At 52.8% G+C, this 25,265-nt stretch overlaps 1 protein-coding gene across 15 annotated transcripts in view; it reads right to left on the minus strand.

Moving 5' to 3' along the window:
- Nucleotides 1-25,265, minus strand: part of JAKMIP1 (janus kinase and microtubule interacting protein 1) — a 141,155-nt gene that overhangs the window by 83,735 nt on the left and 32,155 nt on the right. For 14 of the 15 annotated variants that reach the window (XR_008296429.1, XM_053217606.1, XM_053217599.1 and 11 more), the window contains exon 2: nt 24,437-24,555. The exons of the other annotated variant lie outside the window; for it this stretch is intronic. The gene's annotated coding sequence lies outside the window, so the exon portion shown is untranslated. The remainder of the gene's footprint in view (nt 1-24,436; nt 24,556-25,265) is intronic. 15 annotated transcript variants of the gene reach the window in all.

Below are 25,265 nucleotides of genomic sequence, written 5' to 3' on the forward strand. Positions count from 1 at the left end.
GGCTCCCAGGTTGGCAGAGGGCTGCCCTGTGTGTTTGCTCCTCCATCAGCCTCTCGAGGGCAGGATCTTGACGCAACATTGGCCAGGCCGGGGCCTCAGTCGTGTCGCGATGAGGGGATACAGGAGGAGATGTTACCCCAAGTTATGGGCTGATCAAAGTTGGGGCTCTCCGTGGGCCCCAGGCAGCTGGCCTCCTCTGCCAGGAACACACCCCCCGCTGCTCTGGCCCGAGGCTCACAGTGTCACTGGTCATCCTTACCAACAGCCCCGCAGCTGCTGACCGCCATGAAGGCCTCACCCATGGAGGCAAAAGTAGGTCATTCTCCTACTTGAGACGAGCTGGGTGCCCACTCCGTGCCAGGGGCTTTCCATTCCGAGCGCATGAGCAGACGGCACGGCCCCGGGCTGACAAAAGAACCCCGCAGAGGCTCAGCAAACATCCACCCAAGGCCAGTGAGCACCGCACAGTAGGCAAATCTCCAGTCCCTCGCTCAGAGCCCATTATCTCATGCTTTACATACAATGCTAGCAAGCACAGTGTCTGTCTCCCTGCCCAGAGCAGAAAAGGAAAGTGAGGGGGGCGCCTGGGGGGGCTCAGTTAGTTAAGCATCTGACTTCAGCTCAGGTCATGACCTCACAGTTCGTGAGTTCAAGCCCTGCGTTGGGCTCTGTGCTGACAGCTCAGATCCCGGAGCCTGATTTAGATTTTGTGTCTCCCTCTCTCTCTGCCCCTCCCCAGCTTGCATTCTGTCTCTCTTTTGCTCTCAAAAAATAAATACACATTAAAAAAAAAAAAAAAGCGAGGAACTGGAAGACAGTTTTACAAAAGATAAACACAGACAGGCAGTGAAAAGGGAACAAAGATTTTCCAACACACCGCCACCAAAAAAAGAGAATAAAATAGTAATTCCTTAAATACTTAAAAGAAAAAGCCTGAGAGGCCTAGATATTAACTTTTTTACGAGACCTTGTTCTCCACTTATAACAAATTAATAAGGCTGTTGCTGTCTAGACTCTTTTCATATTGGTGCAAAGTAGTCGGTGGAAGTTAAAAAAAAAAAAAAAACAAACTTCCAAGGACGCCTGGGGGGCTCAGTCGGTTGAGCCTCCAACTTCGGCTCAGGTCATGATGTCACAGTTCATGAGTTCGAGCCCCGTGTTGGGCTCTGTGCTGACAGCTGAGGCCTAGAGTCTGCTTCGGATTCTGTGTCTCCCTCTCTCTGCCCCTTCCCCGCTCATGCTCTGTCTCTGTCTCTCAAAAATGAATAAACGTTAAAAAAAAATTTTTTTTAAATCTTCCATAAAATGCGACAAATAATGTCAAGTGAGTTAGGTTTTCCTAACACTTATTCTGGTTCTGGGGTAAAGCTCTGTAGTGAGAACCCAGGATGAGGAACGGAAGAGGCCCAGTCACTCACCCAGGCCTGCCACTGACCTGTGCGTGGCCCGGCCTGGGCTGTGTCCTCAGCCAACGTTTCTCATCATGCAGGGGAAATGCGCCGTGCACACGGCACCGCGTGGGAGCAGGGCTGCTGAGCGCCAGTAAGGTCAGAGAGGCCAGAGCAAGCCGCCTGTAGCCCGGGCCCCATGGCCCCTGCGTCCCATCACACACCCCAGAAGCTCAGAGCCGGCGGGTCCTGGAAATGACAACAGAACCTGCCCCACCGGGCCACCTCAGGCCACCTCCTGACTGTTCCCAGGACTCACCTTGGGCCACGCCTCCTCCAAGCCCCTGTTGGACCCACAGGCAAGGTCAGGGGGTCCTTGTAGCCCACACTGCACTGGATGATTCTAGGCGTCTTTGCCTGTCTCCAGGACTATGAGGCCAGTATTTACAGATGGGGAAACTGAGGCCCAGGAAGATCACAGGCCTGCCTGGGGTCCCAGAGGGACTGGCAGCCCAGAGGGGAGAGAAGACTCCACAGCCCCCCCCCCCCCATCTCACAAGGTGGTCACCAGAGCTTACCTGGCACTTTAGAAGCAGTGGAACTAACACCACCCCCCGCCCCCGCCCAGGACACCGTGGACCTGGCCCAGGCTCACTAAGATGCCCTTGGCTCCACAGCCCCCTCTGTCTGGCTGATGATGTCATTCATCACAGCAGCTGGGGGGTCCCCCCGCCTGGGTCAGCAGGCCCCCTGCCTAGGACCCTCCTATTCCAGGGGCCACTGAGGCTCAAGAACCCCCCCCCACACACACACACACATAGGGCCGCATGCTCTTGCCAAGTTGGTGCCAACTCTCAGCCCCATGAACCTCAAGGCCTTAAACAGTCTCCCTGCCCCCCTCCTCCCAGCCACCTACCTCCCCAGCCCCCCACTGAGGGCACTCTCCGAAGCAGAGGTCAGCCCACTCCCACCCCAGTGCAGAAAATTAACAAAACATCACCAGTGATAACAACAGCAATGACAGCAAATCAAGCTTCAGGAGTCCCCCTGCCTCAGGGACAGGCCCAGTAGGGACCTTGCAGTGGGGTGTCTGGCTGGCAAGGCCCCCTGCCGACTCCCCCAGGGCCACCTCTGCTTATTTGCAGGCCTTGGCCCTGTGGACTCTCAGCTCCTCCTCAGTCACCTGGTTTACTCAGTCTCCAGCACCAAGCAAAGTGCCTGCCCAGAGCAGGTGCCCCAAACATCAGGATTCCCTCCTTGGATGTCCGCTGGGTGTGAAAGCATCGCCCATCCCCAGACCCATCCCCACGGGTGTCCTTCCAGTCACAAAGCCAGAAGGACACCAGAGGTACCTTCAGGGAACGAAGGTTTCCTGAGTCCTTGATTAAAAACAGCCCCATTCCACAAAGAAGCCAAGTACAGCCACGTGAGGACTGGCATGTGCGTGGGCAGAGACGGGGCACCCGATGGTGGGCTCGGCTCTCTGGCCTCTCCCCACCCTAGTCGCGCACCCTCCATATTTAAATATGGCTGCAGCAGAAAGACAAGACGCTGAGCATCGAGGACCTTGGGGCTTGCTCTTGGGTAAACACAACTGGGAGCAGAGGAGCTCAGCTGGCTGAATGCGTCCCATGCGTTGCCCAGCATGACTCTGCTGCCTGTCTCCTACCCACTGAGCAAGCCGCACCCCGCCCTGCCCCTACGATGCTCACGGCCCCTCCTGCCCAAAGCCCCCTCCTAGCAGACCTCTGTCTGCCTGCTCGTTTCAACGTCTCTACACACAGATCACGAAGAAACCACCTCTGTATCCTACGTACAGCCACAGAAGGGGCACAGCGAAACTCCCCCATGGGCCATGCTCCTCTGTCCCTAGTCAGACACCCCTTCCTTCCGCTGGCTGCATCACCTACCACTGCCACCTGTCACTGTCACCCCAGCCACAGAGTAAGCATGGTCATCTCTGAAGCTCAGGGCTGGATGGAGGGGTGCAGTTGACAAAGCACAGCTGGACCGTGAAGACACGGCCTTCAACAGGGGCAGGAGGGCCCGGGAAACTCTGGACGACCTCTGTCACCTGAGCCTAGCATGTCCATCTTGATGTGTCCCCAAGGAGTAAAGTGCAGCCAAGTTCAGGGAAGGGAGGCCTCTCTAAACACCAACGCATAGAGCTCGGGCCTGAACTCATGATGCCCCCCACTAAAAAATAAAAAATAAAAACAAAAACCAGAGAAACCTCCAGTCGGGGCAATGCCCAGACAAGTCCTGCCCAGTGCGACGCAGGTGGGGCACGCGCAGGCGGAAGTGGGGGGAGAACAGGGGAGGCCGGGGTGGGGGGAAGGAAGGAGGGAGGGAGAACACGGAAAGAATGGCGTCCAACTCCCAGCTTCTGGTCTGGCGCTTAAGGAGCTTGGAAGTCCTCACCCTCATCCGCACGAGGAAAAGCTGAACCGAAAATCAGTAACTTTTCTTACGCCCGTCTGTCAGCTGAGATCACACGGCACAATTTGGAGAGGCAGACAGATGGGTACCGAGAATAACAACCCTACCAGGGCAGAAACTGCCGTGGAAATAAATCAGTTCAGGTTCCTTTTACCAGATACTTCCTGCCCAGTGTTTCCACAACTACAAAGTTACAAGGCATTCGAAACCCACCTCGAAGAGACAGAGCAAGCATGAGACCACGAGACCCAGGCTGGGATAGGGAAGTGACGCTGAAACTATCAGACCAGGACTGTGCGGTAACTATGATTAATACGCGAAGGGCTCCAAAGGAAAAAGTAGACAACACACGAGAAGAGATGGGTAATGTTAGCAGACACAGGAGTTTTGCGAAAGGACCAGAAAGAAGTGCTAAAGGTTAAAAAACAAACCAAAAAAAAAAAAAAAGTCACTAAAATAGAAACGAAGAAACCCTCTGAGGCGATCATTAGCCGACTGGACCTGGCTGGGCAAAGAACCAATGAGGATAGGTCCATAAATCTATTCCAAACCGAGCAGCAAGGAAAAAATACGACTGAAACAGAACAGAGTATCCCAGAACTCAGGGACAATTATAAAAGGTATAACAGGTGCATCGTGGGAATACCAGAAAGAGAAGAGAGAAAGGAAGAGAAGAAATATTTGCACCAGTGATGTCTGAGAATTTCTAAAAATCAATGTTGGACACCAAACCAAAGATCCATGAAGCTCACCAAACACCGAACAGGATAAATACCAGAAAGCCAACACATCTTTTCATAGGCACATCCCGCTCACGCTGAAGAAGATCAAAGATCAATGAAAAATCTTGAAAGAGGCCGAGGTGGGGGGGGGGGGGGGGCACCTTACCTAAAAAGAAACCAAGGTAAGAATCACATCAGACTTCTCTTCAGAAACCACGCAAGAAGAGAGTGGAGTGAGATCGAGTGTTGAGAGGAAATTCCCCCCAATCTAAAATTCAGTACCGTGTGAAATCATCTTTCAAAGGTGAAGAAGTAAAGGCTTTCTCTGACAAAATTTGAAGAGATTTGTCACCAGTAGCTCTTCCTTGCGGGGCGCCTGGGTGGCGCAGTCGGTTAAGCGTCCGACTTCAGCCAGGTCACGATCTCGCGGTCCGTGAGTTCGAGCCCCACGTCGGGCTCTGGGCTGATGGCTCAGAGCCTGGAGCCTGTTTCTGATTCTGTGTCTCCCTCTCTCTCTGCCCCTCCCCCATTCATGCTCTGTCTCTCTCTGTCCCAAAAATAAATAAACGTTGAAAAAAAAAAAAGAAAAGAAAAGAAAAAGATCTTCCTTGCAAAAAAAAAAAAAAGAGTGATAAGAAGCTCTTCTGTGAGAAGAAAGATGATGTAGGTCAGAAATGCAGACCGCGAAGGGAAGGAGGGACAGAGGGAGGGAGGAAGGGAGGAAGGAAGGAAGGAAGATAGATTTCAAAATATGAAAATTAAAAACATTAAAATGAAAAGAAATACAGATCTACACAGGAAAAGGAAGAGAGCTAGACAAGGAATACAAACTTTTAGTTTTCTTCTCTTTTTTTTCAGGTAGGCTTCATGCCCAGCGTAGAGCCCAAGGTGGGGCTTGAACTCATGAACCGTGGGACCAGGACCTGCCTGAGCTGAGATCAAGAGTCAGATGCTTAACCGCCTGAGCCACCCGGGCACCTCTTATTTTCCTTATTCTTAAATGACCTACCAGGTGACAGTGGTCCAAATAGTAACAGCAACAACGTATCACGCGATTACAGCTTCTGGATGAGGGGCACGGAAGGCAGCAGTGCGGTGAGGGTTGAGACAGAGGGAACAGGAAGACTGTGTGGAAGGTGCTTGCACGCTACATGTGACGTCACGCGGTGTCATTTGGGAAGGGACTTGGATTAGGCGTCTGTGTTACGTGTCTGTTGCAAATTCTAAGGCCGCCACTCTGAGAAGTTAAGAAACACAGACACGCCTTGGCAATATTACGGGGCTGCTTCCAGACCACTGCAAGAAAGTGAATACCTCAACGAAAGGAGTGAAACGAATTTTTTGGTTTCCCAGTGCACATCAAGGTTACGTTTATACCATACTGTGCTGTTACACGTGCCATAGTACAATGTCTAAAAAAAAATGTATATACCTGAATTGAAAAATGCTTTATTGCTAAAAACTGTTAACCATCATCTGAGCTTTCCCAGAGTCATAATCACCGATGACAGATGACCCTGCCAAATGCAATAATAATGAAAGAGTTTGAAATATTGTGAGAATTACCAAAAGGTGACACAGAGACACGAGGGGAGCAAATGCTGTTGGAAGGAACGGCTCTAACAGACAGGACTTGCTCGACGTAGGGTTATCGCCAACCCTCGATTTGTAAAAGAGGCCCTGTCTGCAAAGCACAATAAAGCGTAGCTCAAGAAAATGAGGTGTGCCTGTGTAACTGCTATGCCGAGAAAGCAGAGAAAATGGGGACACGTAAAATGCTCAGTTAAAACCACAGAAGGCAGAAAAAGGGCAGAAGGCAAAAAGAGAAACAAAGAACGGGGATAAACAGAAAAATAACAGGGGTGCCTGGGTGGCTCAGTCGGTTGAGTGTCCGACTTCAGCGCAGGTCATGATCTCACAGTCCGTGAGTTCGAGCCCCACGTCCGGCTCTGTGCTGACGGCTCGGAGCCCGGAGCCTGCTTCCGATTCTGTGTCTCCCTCTCTCTCTGCCCCTCCCCCACTCATGCTCTGTCTCTCTCTCTCTCTCTCTCTCTCTCAAAAATAAATAAACATTAAAAAAAGAAAAATAACAAATACGGTAGATATTACTCCAACTATATCAATAATCACTTTGAACATCAGTGGTCCAGGGGCGCCTGGCTGGCTCAGTCGGTGAAGCGTCCGAGTTTGGCTCAGGTCATGATCTCACAGTTTGTGGGTTCAAGCCCCGTATCAGGCTCTGTGCTGACACTTGGAGCCTGGAGCCTGCTTCCAATTCTGTGTCTCCCTCTCTCTCTGCCCCTCCCCTGCTCATGTGCCCTCTCTCTCTCTCTCTCTCTCTCTCTCTCAAATATAAAAAATATTTTAAAAAAATCTTTAAACATCAGTGGTCTAACTGCACCAATAAAAAGACAGGGACTGTCAAAGTGGTTGGGAAAAAGGCAGGCAGCTATGTGTGGTCTACAAGACAGCAGTGAACTTCGAGACCCCCCCAGGCTGCCACAAAGCCAGCTGTCTTCCGCACGCTCCTAGTCTACGAAAGGAAACGAACCCCCAGCCACTGCTGGTCTCCCGATGCTGACAATCTCTCACCTACACCGCAAAGCGCCAGCTATTTGAATTAAAGAAAGATCTTCGTAATAAATTCAGTAAGATAAAAACTGCATTATACAACTGATTCTCCAGAAGCACTTGGGGAAATGATGTGGCCCGAAAGAACACACAAAACCATGATGATGAATGTAAATTAAAATCGCAAGCGAAGACCAAGCCCTTGCCAAGAAGAACGGGGAAGGTAGCTGAGCGGGACTCCCCTGCCTGTGCTCCTGGGCGTTTCGTGAGCAGGACTCAGCCCCGCTTCCCCATCCACTGCCAGCATCTCCCGAAGCAACAACGAGAAGCAGACTCTGTGAGCAGCTTCTTTGAAAGGCTTAGAAGACTCGTAAATGTAAAGGGCTCGTTTGCACGCGAAAAAGCCCACCATACCTACTCCGTAGTGTTTACACTCTGACATGAAGGGAGGGAGGGAGGGCAAGGAGGAGACAGGGCCAATGTTAAACCCACTTCCTTAAAAGCATTAACAGTCACGAAAGAACTTAGTCCTTCACCACATGTTGTAACCAGACTCCCTTTACCCCCTGAGCTCTGTTCTTCTGTCCCTGCCTGTGAGCTGGCCCCACAGCACCAGCAGGACCCGGGCAGGGACAGAAGAAAGACGGAGGGTCCATCTATTCGGAGTCTGGAGGGGCCTGGGGCGGGGTTCCTCGGGGACCACTCCTCCCCCATTCTCAAGCTGCAGGATGCCACCAGAGCTGACCCAGCCCATTCCAGAGATGCGCACTCCCCGGGCCCAGCCTGGCCCTCCCTTAACAAAAATGCCACCATGTACAGGGCACGTTGCAGCGTAAAATAATCTAGCCGCCCCACCCCCCCCAATCTCATTGCATCAACCACCACAGCCCAGCTGAGGAGGCAGTGATGGCCCCGCTTTACGATGAAGCAAACAGAGGCCGCGGAGCCCCAGCCACCCTGCACTTGAACCCGAGCCCCCGTGAGCCCCAGCCACTGGCTCCTCCCCAAACCACTGCCTGCCAGCACGGCCAGCTCTCACAGAAGTTCTCACAGACGTTTTCAAATTATCACCTAGCGCCGGGGTGGAGACTGGTGGCGGGCGAATCGAGAAACAGTGGATGTGGGGAGAATTCCACGGTGAATGAACAGCTCCTTCGACGTTTCCAGAAGGGCTTGGACTCTCGGCAGGCACCTATAAACCTGTATTTTGGTCTGTTTGAACCCAAACGACCACGAGAATATTTAGTCGCCCTGGGAAGGCCTATTCCTGCCTCCGGGTGGTAACATCTTCCTCCAGGAGCAGGAATGAGGGGAGCACCAGAGGGACCTATTACAAGTGCTAAGTGTCGGCAAAGGGCCATCCCTTTAACCCTATCAAGCTCCCGAGAGGGAGGTCGCATTTTCCATGCCTCATACTGGAAACAACAGGAGGCACAGAGAGGCCAACCCACTGCCCACGCTCACACAGCCAGAAACACCGGCACTCGGTTACCCCTGACTTATCCTTTCCACTCCTGCTTTTCTTAATTTTGATGATGGTCAGTGCTGGTCAAGAGCCGAACTAAGGTAAAGAATTTAGATTTCTGAGGAACCGCCGACTCGGGAAGAGGCCAGCCACGAAGGTCCCCTCCCCCTCTGCTCCTGCCGGCCGACGGTAAGCCCCGTGCCAGTGGGTCCGGACTGCTCTCAGAAAGCTCTGGCGGATGGCACGCGGAGATCAGACCACAGTGCCTGCGATCAGCTCATCTTCCACCGGGCAGCTACGCGGGGTCTTGTGCTGAATCTCAACACGGAGCTCGTGGAATTCAACCGACGATCCCATTTTATGGGTGAGGAACCTGAGGCTCGGGGAGGTGAAGTGAGGAGCCCAGATCCCACCCCGGCCTCCACAGGCTGCCTGCTCCAGCCCTCCTCTGCTCCAGGATTCGGATTCCCACTGGGTGGCCCCGTCCGGGCTACCCCTGGGATGGGACATGTTTCCTTTTCCCCACGTTTTCGGGCTGAGGAGCGGCCTGTTGTTTGGCCCTCTGGCTTTCCTTCCTTCCTGCCCCAGCAGACGGCCGCGTGCAGCCCTGCCTCGTCCATGCCACTTGCTAGGCCCTGTGGTTCCCGTGAACCACCAGCTGAACGGAGGAGGGCGTGCTGTCCTAACAGGGGCCACAGGGGCCAGACCAGACTTAGGCTGTACTTCTTGCTCAGAGACGGTACGTGCCACCCGTCCGGGAGGGACCCTGGGAACCAGGGAACCATGAGTAGCTTGAAGATTCGAGGGGCGCCGGGGCGGCTCAGGCGATTAAGCGGCTGACTTCAGCTCAGGTCACAATCCCATGGTTCATGAGTTGGAGCCCCGCATCAGGCTCACTGCTATCAGCACAGAGCCGGCTTCAGCTCCTCTGTCCCCCGCTCTGCACCTCCCCTGCTGGTTTTCTCCTTCTCTCTCCCTCTCTCTCTCTCTCTCTCTCTCTCTCTCTCAAAAATAAATAGATGAATAAACCTAAAAAAAAGATCTGAGATAGAGGCACTTCAACACCCCCCTTCTCAGTCTGTCTGTACTCACATCACCCTGAGGAAATGACCCCAAAGGGGGACAGCCATCCCCCCTGAAATACGGAGGCTACAAAGCCAGAAACTACATTTCCTAGGCTGCCTCAGAGCTGGGTTCTACAGGTAACCATAGATACATCATTCATTCATTCATTCATTCATTCATTCATTCATCCATCCATCCACACGAGATTTGACCCCAGGATCAATGGGGACCCAGGGTGTGCTGCAAGGTGCCCGTTTGTTGGTGTGAGCCTGGCAGATGGGGGGGGTGCTTATGGGGTGTGGCCATCACCCTGCTTACAGCTGTGGCTGGAGCCAGCCGTGGCACAATGGCTTCTGACCCCCCCCAGCTCCCTGCAGGGCAACTCTGGGGTCAAGCCTGAGGCCCAGCCAAGACCCAGCCCCTCCACCTTCCAACCACCCCTGCCTCCCCCACCCCTGTTCGAAGTAGCCCCACAGATGAACACAGGTAGAGATAGGGGTGCCCCAGAAAACTGCGCCAAAATTAAAGAGGGACATAAAGAACTTCAAATAACACAGCAGAAAACCTAATACTTTGTTCATGTTCCCTACAAAGAGAGCCTAGCCACACCCATGTTCCCCTGATGGAACTTCATGTTCTAGAACCTCAGAGTGTTCTCGAGGCCCAGCTCAGTATCAGACTGAGTTAGAATCGAGCCCCTACCCCTTATGGGCTGTGTGTCCTCGGGCAGGTTACTTGTCCTCTCCAAGCTTGTCTCTCTACCTGGAAAACTGAGGAAAATAATCATACCTACAACTCAGGAGGTTGGGTTGTTGTGAATACAGCAAGAGTCGCATTAACTCATCAATTAATAACTTGATTGATATTATTAATATTAATGAGCATAATTATTAATTAGTAAGTATTATGTGTTCATTGTTAAAAATTTGGGGAAGACAGATAAAGATGAGATTAAAAATCACTCCTCCCTGGGGCGCCTGGGTGGCTCAGTCGGTTAAGTGTCCGACTTCGGCTCAGGTCATGATCTCGCGGTCCGTGGGTTCGAGCCCCGCGTCGGGCTCTGTGCTGACAGCTCAGAGCCTGGAGCCTGTTTCGGATTCTGTGTCTCCCTCTTTCTCTGACCCTCCCCTGTTCATGCTCTCTGTCTCAAAAATAAATAAATGTTAAAAAAAATAAATTAAAAAAAAATCACTCCTCCCTCCATTCTTCTGGTGGAATCGGGGATACCTGATTAATAACTAATAATCATTTCATTAATGTTAATAATTAACAATTAATACTGAGGAACACACACACGCACACACACATGTACACACACACAACAACAGACAACTCCACTCATCTCTGGACCCATCTGAGGCTGGGGCACCACTACCCCCAACTTTAGCTTGCTTTGGGGGGGGTTCCACATGTTCCACATGGACTTCAAGATAAGATTCTGTTCATTAAAAGGGTTTCACCCCAGGGGTGCCCAGGTGGCTCAGTCGGTTAAGCATCGAACTCTTGGTTTCTACTCAGGTCACAGTCTCGCAGTTCACGGGTTCGAGCCCCCCCGCTGGCTCTGTGCTGCCAGTGTGGAGCCTGCTTGGGATTCTCTCTCTCCCTGCCTCTCCTCTGCCCCTCCCCTGCTCACGTGCATGCTCTCTCTCTCAAAATAAATAAACTTTAAAAAAAAATGGGTTCCACCCAATGAAAAAAAAATGAAAATCAATGTCAGAAGAACATTTCAATGATACTGAAAAGTGTTCCTGATCTGTATAATGGGTTAAATTCCTCCCCCTCCTGAAAAAATTCATGTATTGAAGTCTTAACCCCAGTATCTCAGAACATGACCTTATTTGGAGATAAAGTCTTTACCAACACAGTCAGGTTAACACAGTCAGGTTAACATGATAGGGTGGCCCTGATCTAAAATGACTGGTGTGCTTATATAAAGGAAAAATCTGGAGACAGAGAGAAGGGAGAAGGTCACGTGAAGATGGACGAGCTTGGGGCGATGCATCTGTAAGCCAAAACACAACAAAACACAAAATTTGGTTGCCTAACAACCAAACCCAGCAACATATAAAAAGAAGCATACACTGACACCAGATGGGCTTGATCCCAGGATGCAAAGCTGGTTTAACACCCAAATGTAACCCATGTAATACACCATATTAAATAGGATAAAGGAAAGGGGTGCCTGGGGGGCTCAGTCGGTTGAGCGTCTGACTTCAGCTCAGGTCACGATCTTGCGGTGCATCATTTCGGGCCCCATGTCGGGCTCTGTGCCGACAGCTGGGAGCCTGGAGCCCGCTTCGGATTCTGTGTCTCCCTCTCTCTCTGCCCCTCCTCTGCTCATGCTCTGTCTCTGTCTCTCTCTCTCTCTCAAAAGTAAAGAAAGATTTTTTAAAAGTTAAAAAAATAGGATAAAGGACAAAAACCTCATCAAGATCATCTCAACAGATGAGAAAAGGCCTATGATGCAATCGACTACCTGTCATGATGAAAACGGTCAACAAATGAGGAACAGAAGGAAACTTCCTCAACCCAATAAAGGGCATCTGCAGAACCCCACCCCCAACATCACACTCAACGGTGAAAGCCTGAAAGCTTTCCCTCTACGAGCAGGAACTAGGCGAGGATGTCTAGTCTCACTGCTTCTACTCAACATTGGACTACGGGTTTATCCGGAAAACGTAGGCTAGAAAAAAAGCAATAGAAATATCCAGATTGGAAAGGAAAAAGTAAGACTATCTCTATTTGCAGCTCCCAGGATCTTGTGTACAGAAAACCCTAAGGAATCTATAAAAACCAAGAAAGCCAAAACTATTAAAACTAATAGACGAATTCAGCAAGGTGGCAGGATACAAGATTCGTATATAAAAATTCATTGTATTTCTGTATCAATAATGAAAAAACAAAACTAGGAAAACACCCAGATGGAGTCCAGACAACACGGATCGGGGGGGGGGGGGGCGCGCGGACACAGACATGGGTATTTTTCCAAAACAGACAAGGTGATTCAAGGTGATTCCAACATGCAGGTGCCAGGGTCGAGAACATCTGCTAGTAACAGATGTGAAGCTTCTCTAGTATCTTCTCCCACTTAACCTGCCTGAAAGACACAACCTACCCTGGGCTGTGCTTCCTTCCAGACACAGTTCATTGGGGGAGGCCAGCCCCGCTGAACTCATCCTCAAATATGGCATACCTTAACGTTTCAAAACTTACCAAAGAAATGTGTGCACTAACTCCTGTACATTATTTGTTTTTAAGGATCCCCCTAAATAGAAGGCCTAAAAGGACGCATAAAGTATTATCTTGAAAACACCATTTCAGATGAATTGGGTTGAGGATACAAAACCAGGAGTCAGAAAACTTCAGGTCAACTCTTACCTTTGGAGTTCTCTGATCTGTCCCGATACCCAGTGAGACAGAAATGATTATGGTCCCTAGTTCACAGGCTAAGAAACTAGAAACTGAGGCTCAGAGAGGTTGAGTGACTTGGGCAAGGTCACACAGCGCACTCCACTGACCCAGGTGCCCCCTGTGCACATGAAAGTCCAATAACCGTGAAGGGAATGAGCTTCGATTACTAGGAACCCTTTTCCCTGCGGCCAACTTTAATTAGAGTGTTTAATCGAAGAGACGACACTGGGCACTGACACCCTCAGGTCAGACACCCCCATCTCTAACAGGCAGGGCAGTTATCTCCGGTACCTTTTGTCTCCCTTGTTAACAGCTGGGGACACTGCCCCCCGGGTCACAGAGCTGGTAGGTAATGGAGCAGGACTGGAACACAGGTCTGGGTTCTTGCCCAACACACGCTTGAGAGGAGGAAATGACACAAGAAACTCTTCTGCCTCCTTTAAGTTAATGGCATAGAAATCGGAAGAGGCCAACTCTTAAAAACCCAGTCTCTTGCGGGGCCCTTAAATCATCTAAGGAGGCTAACACAAAGTTGTTTAGTTTTAAAAGTGCACATCGACAGGTAACAAAGAAACATCAACTGGCCGTCCGCAGAGAACGTGTTTGGGCCGAAACACCAGAAACACCAATGTCTGGGCAACACCCTGGCAAATAAACAGCGGGGGAATCCTGGGCTCGGAGGTGCGGCCTCGTCTGCTTCCCAGGCCCCGCTGGCCCCAACCGTCTTCCACGTGGTCTTCTGGGTGCCCCATCATGTCACTCCTCCGCCGAAATGGCTTCAGGTGGTCCCCCCACTCAGGGTCCAGCCCAAGCCCACCAGTCTCCCATCTGCCTCCTCTTCCTCTAAAGTCCCCCCCCACACCCCCGCCCCCTTCAGCTCTCCGAATGTTCGCCCCTGTGCCTCCCTCTGCCAGAGGGACCGAATGCCGTGTGGATATTCTCCTCCTCAGCTCATAAGCCTCCCCCAGAGGCTTCTGTAACCTGCATCAGGGCACCCACGGCTCCTGTGTTCCCCTCTGCCCTGGCCACCCTGGCCACTCTGGGCTGGCATCACCTTCTGACTTGTTCCCATCCAATCACTCATTCATCTCACCCAAGCATCGTTCGTGCAACAAGGATTTGCCGAGCCGTTGCTCGGCCGGACACAGAGACAGAAACACAGACAGAAAGAAGTCCCTGCCCCCCACCCAGAGCTCACCTCCTCTGAACACTCCATCCTTAGAAGCAAGAACCCGGTCTAGTCAACTTTGTGCCTGGACCTCCCCCAGAGCCTGGTCCTAGGTAGGTGCCCAGAGAATAGTGAGGGACCAAATGAAGATTGGACGTGATTCCCGTTGCAGGACAGCTTTCTGGAAAAGCAGTGGGTTGGGTGATGTGGACACTGCTGAGTAAACTCTAGAGCCCCACGCTGAACGCCAGCTAGAGCGCAATGATTTGGTGCCTCTCTTTCAGGCCAAGAGCAGGGCAACCGCATTTCCTGGTGAGAGGCTCCAGGTGGACGAAGGACGGCCGGTCTCAAAGGCTGGCTCACACCCAGCAGATCTTCCCTGGGCAGAGGCATGGCGCCATTTTGCATTTGTTTCTTCCTAAGCAAATGAGGGTTTCAGGCCTCAGCTTCCAGACTCCAGGAAATGCATGCAAACATTCCTTTTCTCCACGGCCCCTCGCAGTAACCCTGACACCACTCGGACTCCACGGAGGGCGAGTCTGCCCTTTCAAGATGGCAGAGCCAACGTCTTCCCTTCTTGCACCCAGCGCCCTTGGCCAGCATATCCTCGGGCCAAGCAGGTGCTGGGAGACCGGACCTCCAGGAGCTGCGGCAAACACGCACTTACATTTCTCACGTATTTTCCACTTGTCCACCGCGGCTCTCCCGCACCCGCCCAACACAGCCCCCACCATCCGCTCCGAATGTCAAGTCCAGGAGGCTGGGGCTTTATCTGTGGATTTTCCACAGCATCCATCCTGAGGCCTGGCTCATAGTAAGCACTCACTTTTCTTCACTGGGTGAATTTCCCTCCACAGACACGTGGAAGGAGACAGGGGAGTTCCTGGTCAGGGCCCGGGCCTGGATGAGGGGACAGGGCAAGAAGGCAGGAAGACGCCCAGGTTTCTGATGCGGGTAACTGGATGGCGTCACAGGGTGCTTTTAGGTTTGCAGGAGGCGGGGGGGGGGGGGGGGGGGTCCAAAAGGCTACACAGCAGGCCCGAATACACGCACCCAGAAAACAGCGGGCTGGGGGTTTGCACCATGGCTGGATTTTATCCAAGGTCCTGGGGCTGGAGGGCTGGCCAGGACTGACAGCCTGAGGCTCAAGTTTATGGGGCAAAAGGCTTTGCAAAGGAACCAGGGTCCAAGAGTCTCCCTTCTTCCTGGCTGCCCGGGACGTTTCACGGCTTTAAAGCAGCACATGGCATGTGTCTACCAAGGCGTGGGGCTCACTCACGAGTCCCAAACTTGCCACTGAGGGCACAGGGCCAATTTGCAGAAGCAAAGACCCAACTGAGCAGATGGCCTAGTCAGGTCTGTTCCTCATAAGTTACAGTCTTCAAGAAAAATAAAATAAAATGCTCATCAAGGAAAAAATTCGAGGGGTTCAGAAAAGAAAACAAAAAGTAATTTACAGCCTACCCCTACACACACACACACACACACACACACACACCAATTTTACAGCCCTTCCTCCGACGAAGAAATGACCCAACAGTGAGCAGGCACTCTGTCCCGGTCCAGTTCTGGGCAGACCCTCACACTTGACCCTCAAGTCTCACCGATGAAGAAGGACTCTCACGCGTTACAGACGGGAAAGCAGGGTTTCAGTGAAATCAGGAGTCAGGGCCCAAGGCCGCCCTGGTAAGAAGTACTGAGACCAGGACCTGAAACCAGGCCCAACTCCAAACCCCAGCGTGTCTGTCCCACACGTGCCCAAAGTGGAAGGAAGGTCCGTGTCATTTAGCTCCCAAAGAGTAGAAAATTGGGGGGAAAAAAAAAACCTGACTTGAATTCAATATTTACATCTGCTCACAAAGTCCCAATTATATCAAGTTCTCATTCTACCTGTGGGGTCCTCCTCTCCCATCCAGGCCGTAAGCTCCTTGGGAAGGGGGCCAGGGCCCACGCTTCTTGCCTCCCCACCAGCACAGAGCAGACCCTTCTTACCCGGTGCTCAAAAGCTGGCCTCAGCGCCTCAGCAAGGTATCCCACTGGCAGCTAGGATCTGTAGCACAGCCCAGCCCTCCCCCCCAGGAGCCCGTCCTCCCTGCCCATGCCTCTGGCCTGCCCTCCTCTGCACCTCCGCCTGCCCACGACACTGCCCTTCTTCCCAAGCCTCCACCCGCCTAAACCCCAAATCCTCCAAGGTCAACGTCACGTTCATTCTTTCAACAGACATGCTGCGGGAGGCAGGGCGAATGAGACGGGTAGTAGGCCAGCATCCCCGCTTCCCTACAGCATAGAACATTCCACCAGGTCAGAGAGACCGAGCAAGGGGGGCAGCTCCCGGTCGGAGCTCGATGCCTTTGAAATTGATGCTGTTACTGTCCCCGTCCCAACCCCCATTTCAGAGAAGGGGACAGTGGGACCCGCCCAAGATCACAGACTGGGAAGCAGCCCCCACCCCTTCAGAGCTCCATCTACCCGAATCCTTTCCTACTGTGCCGTGAACTGCAAGGGCAGTGTCTATGGCTCATCCACCTCTGTGTCCCCAGGGCCCTACGCAGGGCCTGACACAGCAGGGACACGGCCCTGCTTGCTGAACAGAGTGGTTTCTGCATCCAGGAATAGACACGTGCTTCTGCTCCCAGCTCTGACGTCGCATTCCCGGCCCTCAGCGGCCTCCTGATCTTGATGAATAGCCCTCGGAGTGGCAATGCCTGCCTCCGCGTCTGTCTGGCCTCCTCCCTGAAACCCTGCAGCCTCCATCTGGGCCCCAGAAAAGTGCCTGATGCTGCTGGTAGGAAGCAAAATCTTTTTAAAAAACAAACAAAAACAAAAATAAAACCAGAAACACCTTTGCAACACGGGTCTCTAAAATCAGCTTCCAAGGACCAGGACAGGAGGAAGAGACCACGGAGGACAGGTCCACACCTGGCCCTTAGGCTCCTCCTTCCCAGCAAGACGCTCACAGTGTCTCCCAACAAAAGACACCGTTTCTGCACTGGAGCAGGTGAGAATTCAGCAAGCTCGGGGACCATCCGTCCTTAAACAACACACCTCCGTCCCAGTGTTGCCCTGAGAAGTAAACGAGGCCACAGAAGTAAAACCAGTTCGCCCAGTGCTAGGCACAGGATACACGGTGACAAAACATTCACTCATGTCAGTAGGATTACTTGGTAACCGCCGCTGGTCCGCACCACTGTGCCCGATGCACTGTAACCACTGAGGCAGAGAAGGAGGGAGGGAGGCCACGAATCAACCAGGAATACAACAGCCTAAGCAACAGCCAGTCCCTAAATGGGAGCCAAAAAGCCAAGTGTCTGTGACTCCTGGCCAGGGCGCCCCGCGGCAGTGCTGGTGAACTGCCCTGACCCACCCAGGCCTCTGAGGGGAAGACAGGAGGTCTAAGCCCGCAGCCCCTGATCCCTACACCCCCACCCCCACCCCAGGTGTCGCCGCCCACCTGCGAGGAGCCAAGACAAGACCTGGCCCCAGGGGGAGTGGGCGTCAGCCCTCACGACACTGGCAGTGTCTAAAAGAGAAAAAAATGGAACATTGGAAGCTGATACCTGGGAGCGTGCAGAGGACTCTATAACCCCCAAAGGGAAACTCGGGTTCTCTGGTCTTGAAACTTGGAAAACTTCCCTCCTGGGGTGCCTGGGTGGCTCAGTTGGTTGAGTGTCCGATTTTGGCTCAGGTCATTCGGCTCATGAGTTCGAACCCCGCGACAGGCTCTGTGCTGACAGCTCGGAGCCTGGAGCCTGCTTCCGATTCTGTGTCTCCCTCTCTCTCTGCCCCTCCCCTGCTCACGCTCTGTCTCTCTCTCTCTCTCTAAAATAAATAAACATTAAAAAAAAACTATGAAGGAAGGAAGGAAGGAAGGAAGGAAGGAAGGAAGGAAGGAAGGAAGGAAGGGAGGGGAGAAGGACAGAAAAGCTCCCTTCTGCAGGACCTCCTCACAGAAGCAGGCATCCCTTAGCAACCTGAGCAGACCCATGCCACCTGCCCACCTATGTGAGGACAGCCTGTCTTCTGCCACAAGCCACACCCACGCCCATCCATCACGGCCACCTCCCTCCACACGGGGCAGTGAAGCCGGCCAAGGCCTCCACGCCGGGCCCCACCCCGCCCATCCTGCCCCTGGCACAACACCTGTGAGGCACACGCCTCTCTGGGCCTCCGGTGTGCCTTTGGAAAAGTGAGGCGCGTTTGGCCTAGACGGGGGTCTCCAACCCTCAGTCACGCAGGTGCGGCTGCTGTGGCTTCTGCGTAAAACACATATGACCCATATTTACTTTTTCAAAATCAACTTTACTGTGGTGTGGTTTACACTTGAAATTACAAGTCAAAGAGTTTTAGCCATTGTGATCAAGAACATCTTGGGGAACCCCAAGAAAGTTCCTTCACGGCCCCTCTGCAACTTACCTTCATTTGCCTAATATTCTTCTTATAATCGCGGACTTTTGAAATCATACATACAACGTGGATGCAACTGGAGGGTATTATGCTAAGCGAAATAACTCAGAGAAAGACAGATACATGATTTCACTCCTATGTGGAATTTGAGAAACTCAACAGATGCACACAGGGGAAGGGAAGGAAAAATAAGATAAAAACAGAGAGGGAGGCAAACCGTAAGGGACTCTTCAATCCAGAGAATCAATGGAGGGTGGCTGGAGGGGAGGTGGGTGGGGGTTGGGTTACATGGGTGGTGGGCATTAAGGAGGGCACTTTTCGGGATGAGCACTGGGTGTTTTATGGAAGTGATGAATCCCTGTGTTCTACTCCTGGAACGAAGACCACACTGTATGTTAGCTAACTTGAATTTAAATAAATAATGTTTTTAAGAAGTATGGACTATTTCAGTCCATGTACACACACACACACACACACACACACACACACACACACACACACACACAGACTTAATGTGCTATATTTTCTCTAATACACACTGAAATACTATCAAAATAAAACACATCTGTCCCCGTGCCACCCAAACCCGTCTCCCACGTCACAGAGCCACACGGCCCCTGGAGAAATGACCACTCCCTGAGGAAGTCTAGATTCCTGGGGAAGTCTGGGGAAGTCTGGATTCCAGCCCGGGTCCAGTCTAGCCTGATGCCTGCATACAGCAGGGGCTTACTGGCGGCTGAACCACAGTGATGATTCAAGGCCCATTTTTCCAACTCTCACCTCCTGAGACCCACCTTCCCTGGCGGGAGGCAGCCAGCTTACGCTCTGCAGAGCTGATCAATACGGTGCACGGACACCACTCTGGAGGCCAAGCAAAGAGCAAGCCAGGTGGACGCAGAAGATGACCAGAGGCCACATCCCGGGAGCTGCGTCTTAGCCCACTAAGTTATTTTCATTCCCGTCAAACCTTCTGCAAGAGAAGCCTTCTGAGATGTCGCATTTGGTTTCCCAGAAGGGATTTACCACAAAGCGTGTAAAGAAAGACTGGTTGCCTTCCAAGTCCCAGTTCCAAGGCAAACTAAATAATGAAGGGAAGCCTTCTGCGCCCTTAGCAATTGGGCAAGAATTTGTCAGATGTCTACGGTCCTTTAAAAAGCTAGGAAACGAGTGGGGGCGCGTTTCAGCCTAGAAAGAGGCACAGCCGAAGAGCTGAGACACGAGGAAGCCCAGGGCGACTTTCAAGAGCCTGACGATGCTGGGCCCGCCTCTGCAGCCCACGGCCACCCTCATTACCAGCCCCACCCCAACCATGACTCCACACCCGGCCGTGACCCACTGACATCACCCCAAACACACCGCTGTACCTGTGCACACGCCAGCTCATCAGCTGGGACAGCCCTCCCTTCCTCCTCCACCTGGAAAACTCCTATTCACTCCTCAAAAGCCGAGCGGGGTTGAGGGCTGAGTTCTGCCATCACCTCCCACGAGACTCTTGTCACACAGCAGCACGCGGAGGTGGGGTGGTATTAGAGAAGGCCGAAACCAAGTCCTAAGGGCTCTCCCTCCTTCCCCCGTGCGCCAAGGGGGTCGTGTCCAGACAGCAGGATGTGAGGGAGGGGATGTGAGCAGAGGGACACATCCAGACCAATGTGGTAGAAAGGTGTTCCCAGGGGCAGCGTGGGTGACGGGCTGGGCGTGGATTTGCGACGTGAGGTCCGTCGTCCGGCATCAGCTCCTACACGCGCGGCGAAGCACATCCAGAGCTTCCGTCCACAGAGCCACGGCCACGCCCGAGCTGTGGATGCGGGCACCGTGCAAATGGTTCTCCCTGCTCCGCCTGCCGTACGCCAAATCGGCAACCACCGCCACCACGGCCACGGCGTGCACAGCTGGGTCCACCAGCGTGGTTCATTCACTCCTTATGGTAGCCCTAAAAAGTCGGTACTGTGACTGTCCCAGTTGAGGGATGAGAAAACACTGTGGCAAGGCAAAGAACTTGCCCAAAAGTCCCCCGCTAATAAGTGGGGAATGAACCCGGGCAGTCAGGCTCCAGGGCCACATGTGGTGGTGGGGAGAACCACAGCAAACTCCTACCTCACCCTTAAAAACTCAGCCCAAGTATCCCTGCCCAACCGACCCTAAAGAAACCACGGAGGAGGGATGCAAGTCGTATTCAGTGGCAGGGACATTCACAGATGTGTCATTTACAATAGGAAGATGGAAAAAAATAATAACAAACTAAATATCTGCTAAATCCCCAACAAGTAAATGTATTCTAGATGCATTCTAGGACATTCATACAATGGGCTACTATGAAGTCATTAACATTGAAGCTCTGTTTGTCACATTTTGGCTGGAAGTCCTCCTGCCCTGGGACCTCCTGGCGTGCTGGGGAAAATGCAGACCCCCGGGTCTCATCCTACACCTGATAAAGAGCAAAGACTAGAAGCAGGGCAATCAGAACATAGATTTTTTGCACATGAATTTTTCTGCACGGCAGTGTTTGCGAATTGCTACCGGGAATGCATACTGATTGCCCTGGAAGGGAGTGAGCTCGGTGAGAAGTTTTGTCCGCCGTGGGGTCCTCAGCGCCTAGAACAGTGCCTGGCACATAGTAGGTGCTCATGAAATATTCTGTGGCTGAGTGTGAACCCATCAATCAGCAAACTTCTGACACCAATCTGTTTAGCATTAGCTACATTTTTGAGCAGTCCGTGGGCTTTTGGGGCGCAGGGACTGGGAGCAGCCTCTCATCCGTCTGTGCCCACACGAAGCCAGCCCTTGGCCGTGGTCTGTCAGCAAGTCAACGAGGGGACACTGATGCACTGCCCAGCCCTGTGGTGCGTGTTTCTTCACTAACATCTCTGAAATGACAACGTGTCTTACAGCCTGATTCTGTCACTGTTGCCTCTTCTCCCTTTCCTCGGTGGTATAAATACAATGACGCATCTCTCAACTGATGGCATCTTAGATTTAATAGAGCATGGTAACTAATGGAGTCCACGATTCTGATTTAAAAAACTAAGATCAGATGCCGACACAGCTAACAGATTGCCGTGCACTCCCTTTCTTATGATTTGCAAAAATTAATCCCACGCCATCTGCTCCAAGCTTTTGGCTTCAGCCCCCAGTGGTCCTGGCCGTCCCACACTTAGCTCCTGAGATACGAATGCAAGGTCTGATGCAAACGGCAGTTTACGTGTCTTCACCCGGACACTTGTGACAGCATCGGCTGGAGGGGTTTTTCTACAGCATTTTCCTCGGAGGCACAGGATGGGCCAGAGGCCGGTGCTGGGCCAGAACCCGGGTACCTCCAACCCCACTGGCCCTGGATGTTCAGCGGGGCACGTGGTCTGTCCACAGCAGCTGTCGGTCCCGCTGTGACTTCCCAGCACTCGGGGGACCGGCACCTGCTCGCTGATGCTCCACGGCCCTGCGTTTCCCGTAACTAGTCCCACGGCTCAGAAGACAGCCGAACGCCCTGGGCGAGTTACTCTCATCTGCAGAAGGGGACCGGGGATGGGAATCTGGCCCCCAACCCAGGGTTGTTCTGAGAACCACATGAGAGTCATCTGAAAACTCTCTAAAAGCAGCAACATCTACACGGGGGGGGGGGGGGGGGGTGGGATTAGCGACACTCAGGAAGCTGCGACGTGGAGACAGAGAAACCCTCCGACTTCCCGCCGGAACACCTCACCTTTTTGACTAAACCCTACCCTGTCCTGACCTTCTCATGAGCCAGTGGTGCCGGCAGTGAAGACACAGGATGTGAAGCCCGAATCCACGGCCACCGTCCCCCTGTGCTACCCTAGCCGGGCCACCCAAGACCCCCGAAGCCTCCTTGTGTGTAAACGGGGCCCTGGCTGACTGCGCTCCCATTCCCCGAGCGGTAGACCTGCCCTCTGTCTGGTGCCAGAGCCTGCACGGTGGGGAAGGGAGCTACTTCCGGCGACGTAGGTCTTCATTTACACCAGCGGCGTGAGGCCCATGCAGCGTTCCTGCTGAGGATCGTTTCAGCCCCCCGAACAACAAAGCTGGCCAAGCTCGCACAAATTCAGAAGGGTTCTCTGGGCCGCGTTCCGGGGCGACAGCAATAGAGAACAGTGAGTGTGACAAGGCGGGGCCCCGGCCACAGGCTGGCTCCGGGGACCCCGTCCAGGCTCCTCCCGCCCTCTCCGTCTCTGTCCCCTGGCTGGAAAGCAAGGATGGTAAGAACGGGCCAGGGCTGCGGACAGATGATGCCCAGCACATGGCACGAGCTCCCGGCGTCCCCGTGTGCTCCCCGGCACGCTCCGGCTTCCCACCAGTGATCTCAACTGCAAACAGAAAGCACTTGAAGGCCAAGAACCTTCCAGCGTCGGGACGACGGTGGGGTGGTGATGTCTCCCTGCCCACTGGCCTGCAGGCAGGGATCTCGGAAATGCTGCAGAGGAACACGGGGCCGGGAAGCTTCGCGGCACCAGAGCTGGTGGCTTCGGAAGCCCCGGGCGAATTCATCTGGGAGGTGGCGAGCAAATGGCTGTAGGTCAAATACAGATAGGGGTTTGGAGCCAGGGGTGGGCTGTGACCGAATGGAAAGCAGGGACGAGGACATTCCAGAAAGGCTGGAGTGGAGGACAATCAACACCCCCCTACCCCGGGCCACCCCTCCCAGATGGTAGCGGCCAACTTCTGATAGGGAGTCTTTTTATTTTATGTTTTAAGTTTACTTAGTTATTTTGAGACAGAGCAAGCGAGCAGGGGAGAGGCAGAGAGAGAGAGAGAGTCCCAAGCGGGCTCCGCACCGTCAGTGAGGACCCTGACGCGGGGCTCGAACCCACGAACCAGGAGATTGTGACCTGAGCCGGAACCAAGAGTCAGATGCTTAACCGACTCGGCCCCCCACCCAGGCACCCCAAGAAGTTCATCTTTTCAGCTTGAAACAAAAGCTGGTCTGAAAACTTCAAGCTGGAAGTTTGTGTCTCTCTCCAGAGGGAGAAAAACTGGGCTGCTCAGCAGATCGATGAGACAGAAGACACAGTCCAAACACAGATTCAAGGGCAGACAGGAATTTGACCCACGTAAAAGGCAAGAGAGAGCAGCTGAGCCCCTGCTGCCACACCGGGCAAAGGACTAACTGCTTGGGAACAGGCAAGAGCAGACGTCCACTGAGACCCTTACAGCAAAACAACTTACAGGTGGGTCGCGTGCTCAATAAACGCAAAGAAACCACAAAACTAAGAGATCTCCGGGAAACAACCATCAAAGGAGACCAAAAAGCCTACGCAGCCACAGAAGACACCTGTGTTGAAGCTCCACGAAGGAAAAGCATCGCACCATAGGCAAGAGCATCAAACCACAGGTGGGGAGAAAACATTAGTCGCATGTCACAGACCACAGGCGAATGTATTTCATGGGTTAGGAGGGCTCTACAAATGACAGTGGTCTGGGGGCGCCTGGGTGGCCCAGTCGGTTGAGCATCCGACTTCGGCTCAGGTCACGATCTCGTGATTCGGGAGTTCGAGCCCCGCGTCGGGCTCCGTGCTGACAGCTCGGAGCCTGGAGCCTGCCTCGGATTCTGTGTCTCCCTCTCTCTGACCCTCCCCTGCTTGTGCGCGTGCGCTCTCTCTCGCCCTCAAAAATAAATAAACATTAAAAAAAAATTAAAAAGAAAAAAAAATCAAAGGTGTTTTGAGAGCACACCAATCGTGGAATTAGTGTGAATGACGAAGAAGCGGTTCCCTGAAGAGGAGAAAGCACGTGGCCGGTACACACACCACGAGATGTAACCGACGGAACGGGGACCAGAAGAATTCTCACTTACCACATTAGCCGAGATCTGCAACATTCACTGTTGGCAAGGCTCTGGCAAGCTGCTATTCTCATTCACTCTCGGTGGGTACAAGTTGGCACAACTTTTTCTGGAGTGCTGTTTGACAATTTCTGTGAAAAATTTAAATATGGATCGCTTTTTGGCTCCCTAACGTCACTTCTCGGCTCTGTCCTAAGGGGGTAATTGGACAAGGGGATGGTCCACGACACCGGGGATGGCAGAGAACTGGTTAGTTAACTAAGGCGCAGAGTGCCCAAACCGTGGAGGCTGGGGGACAATTTGTGTCACAGCTGCCGTGTGGGGAAAAGCCAGTCACAAGCAGTGAGATCCCCTTTCTCAGGGGGAAAAAAAAAAAAAACCCCACACGGACACAGACACCTGCTGACATCACAGCCCTAAGGAACAGGGGAAGCCAGGAAAGCTATTTCCATTTGGGGGCAGGGGAGGAGGCTGTGTGAACCAAGAGAATTCTTGGAAAGAGAAGGTGGCCGCTCCTACCAAGGGCAGGGGAGGGAGAGAACCGAGGACATGGGAGAGGGTAGGTCTGGGCCAAGAAAACCGGGAAGAAATGGAGAGGGGAGAGGTCGAGTCACACAGCTGCTCCAAAACACACGGATGGGATTTTTAGGGTCCCCCCAAAGCACTGGATAGTGGCTAAGTGCTAAAAACAAACAAACAAACAAAAAAAAAAACGCTTTCCAACGTAATAGCAATAAGCAATCCGCGCACAAAACTAGAAGGTGCTTATTTATGCCTGAATCAAAAGCAGCTGGGAAAAATAGCACAGAACGTTCAGGAGAGAGAAGAAAGTGGCGTTTCC

Source organism: Acinonyx jubatus, chromosome B1, assembly GCF_027475565.1.
Source record: "Acinonyx jubatus isolate Ajub_Pintada_27869175 chromosome B1, VMU_Ajub_asm_v1.0, whole genome shotgun sequence".
Taxonomy (NCBI): domain Eukaryota; kingdom Metazoa; phylum Chordata; class Mammalia; order Carnivora; family Felidae; genus Acinonyx; species Acinonyx jubatus.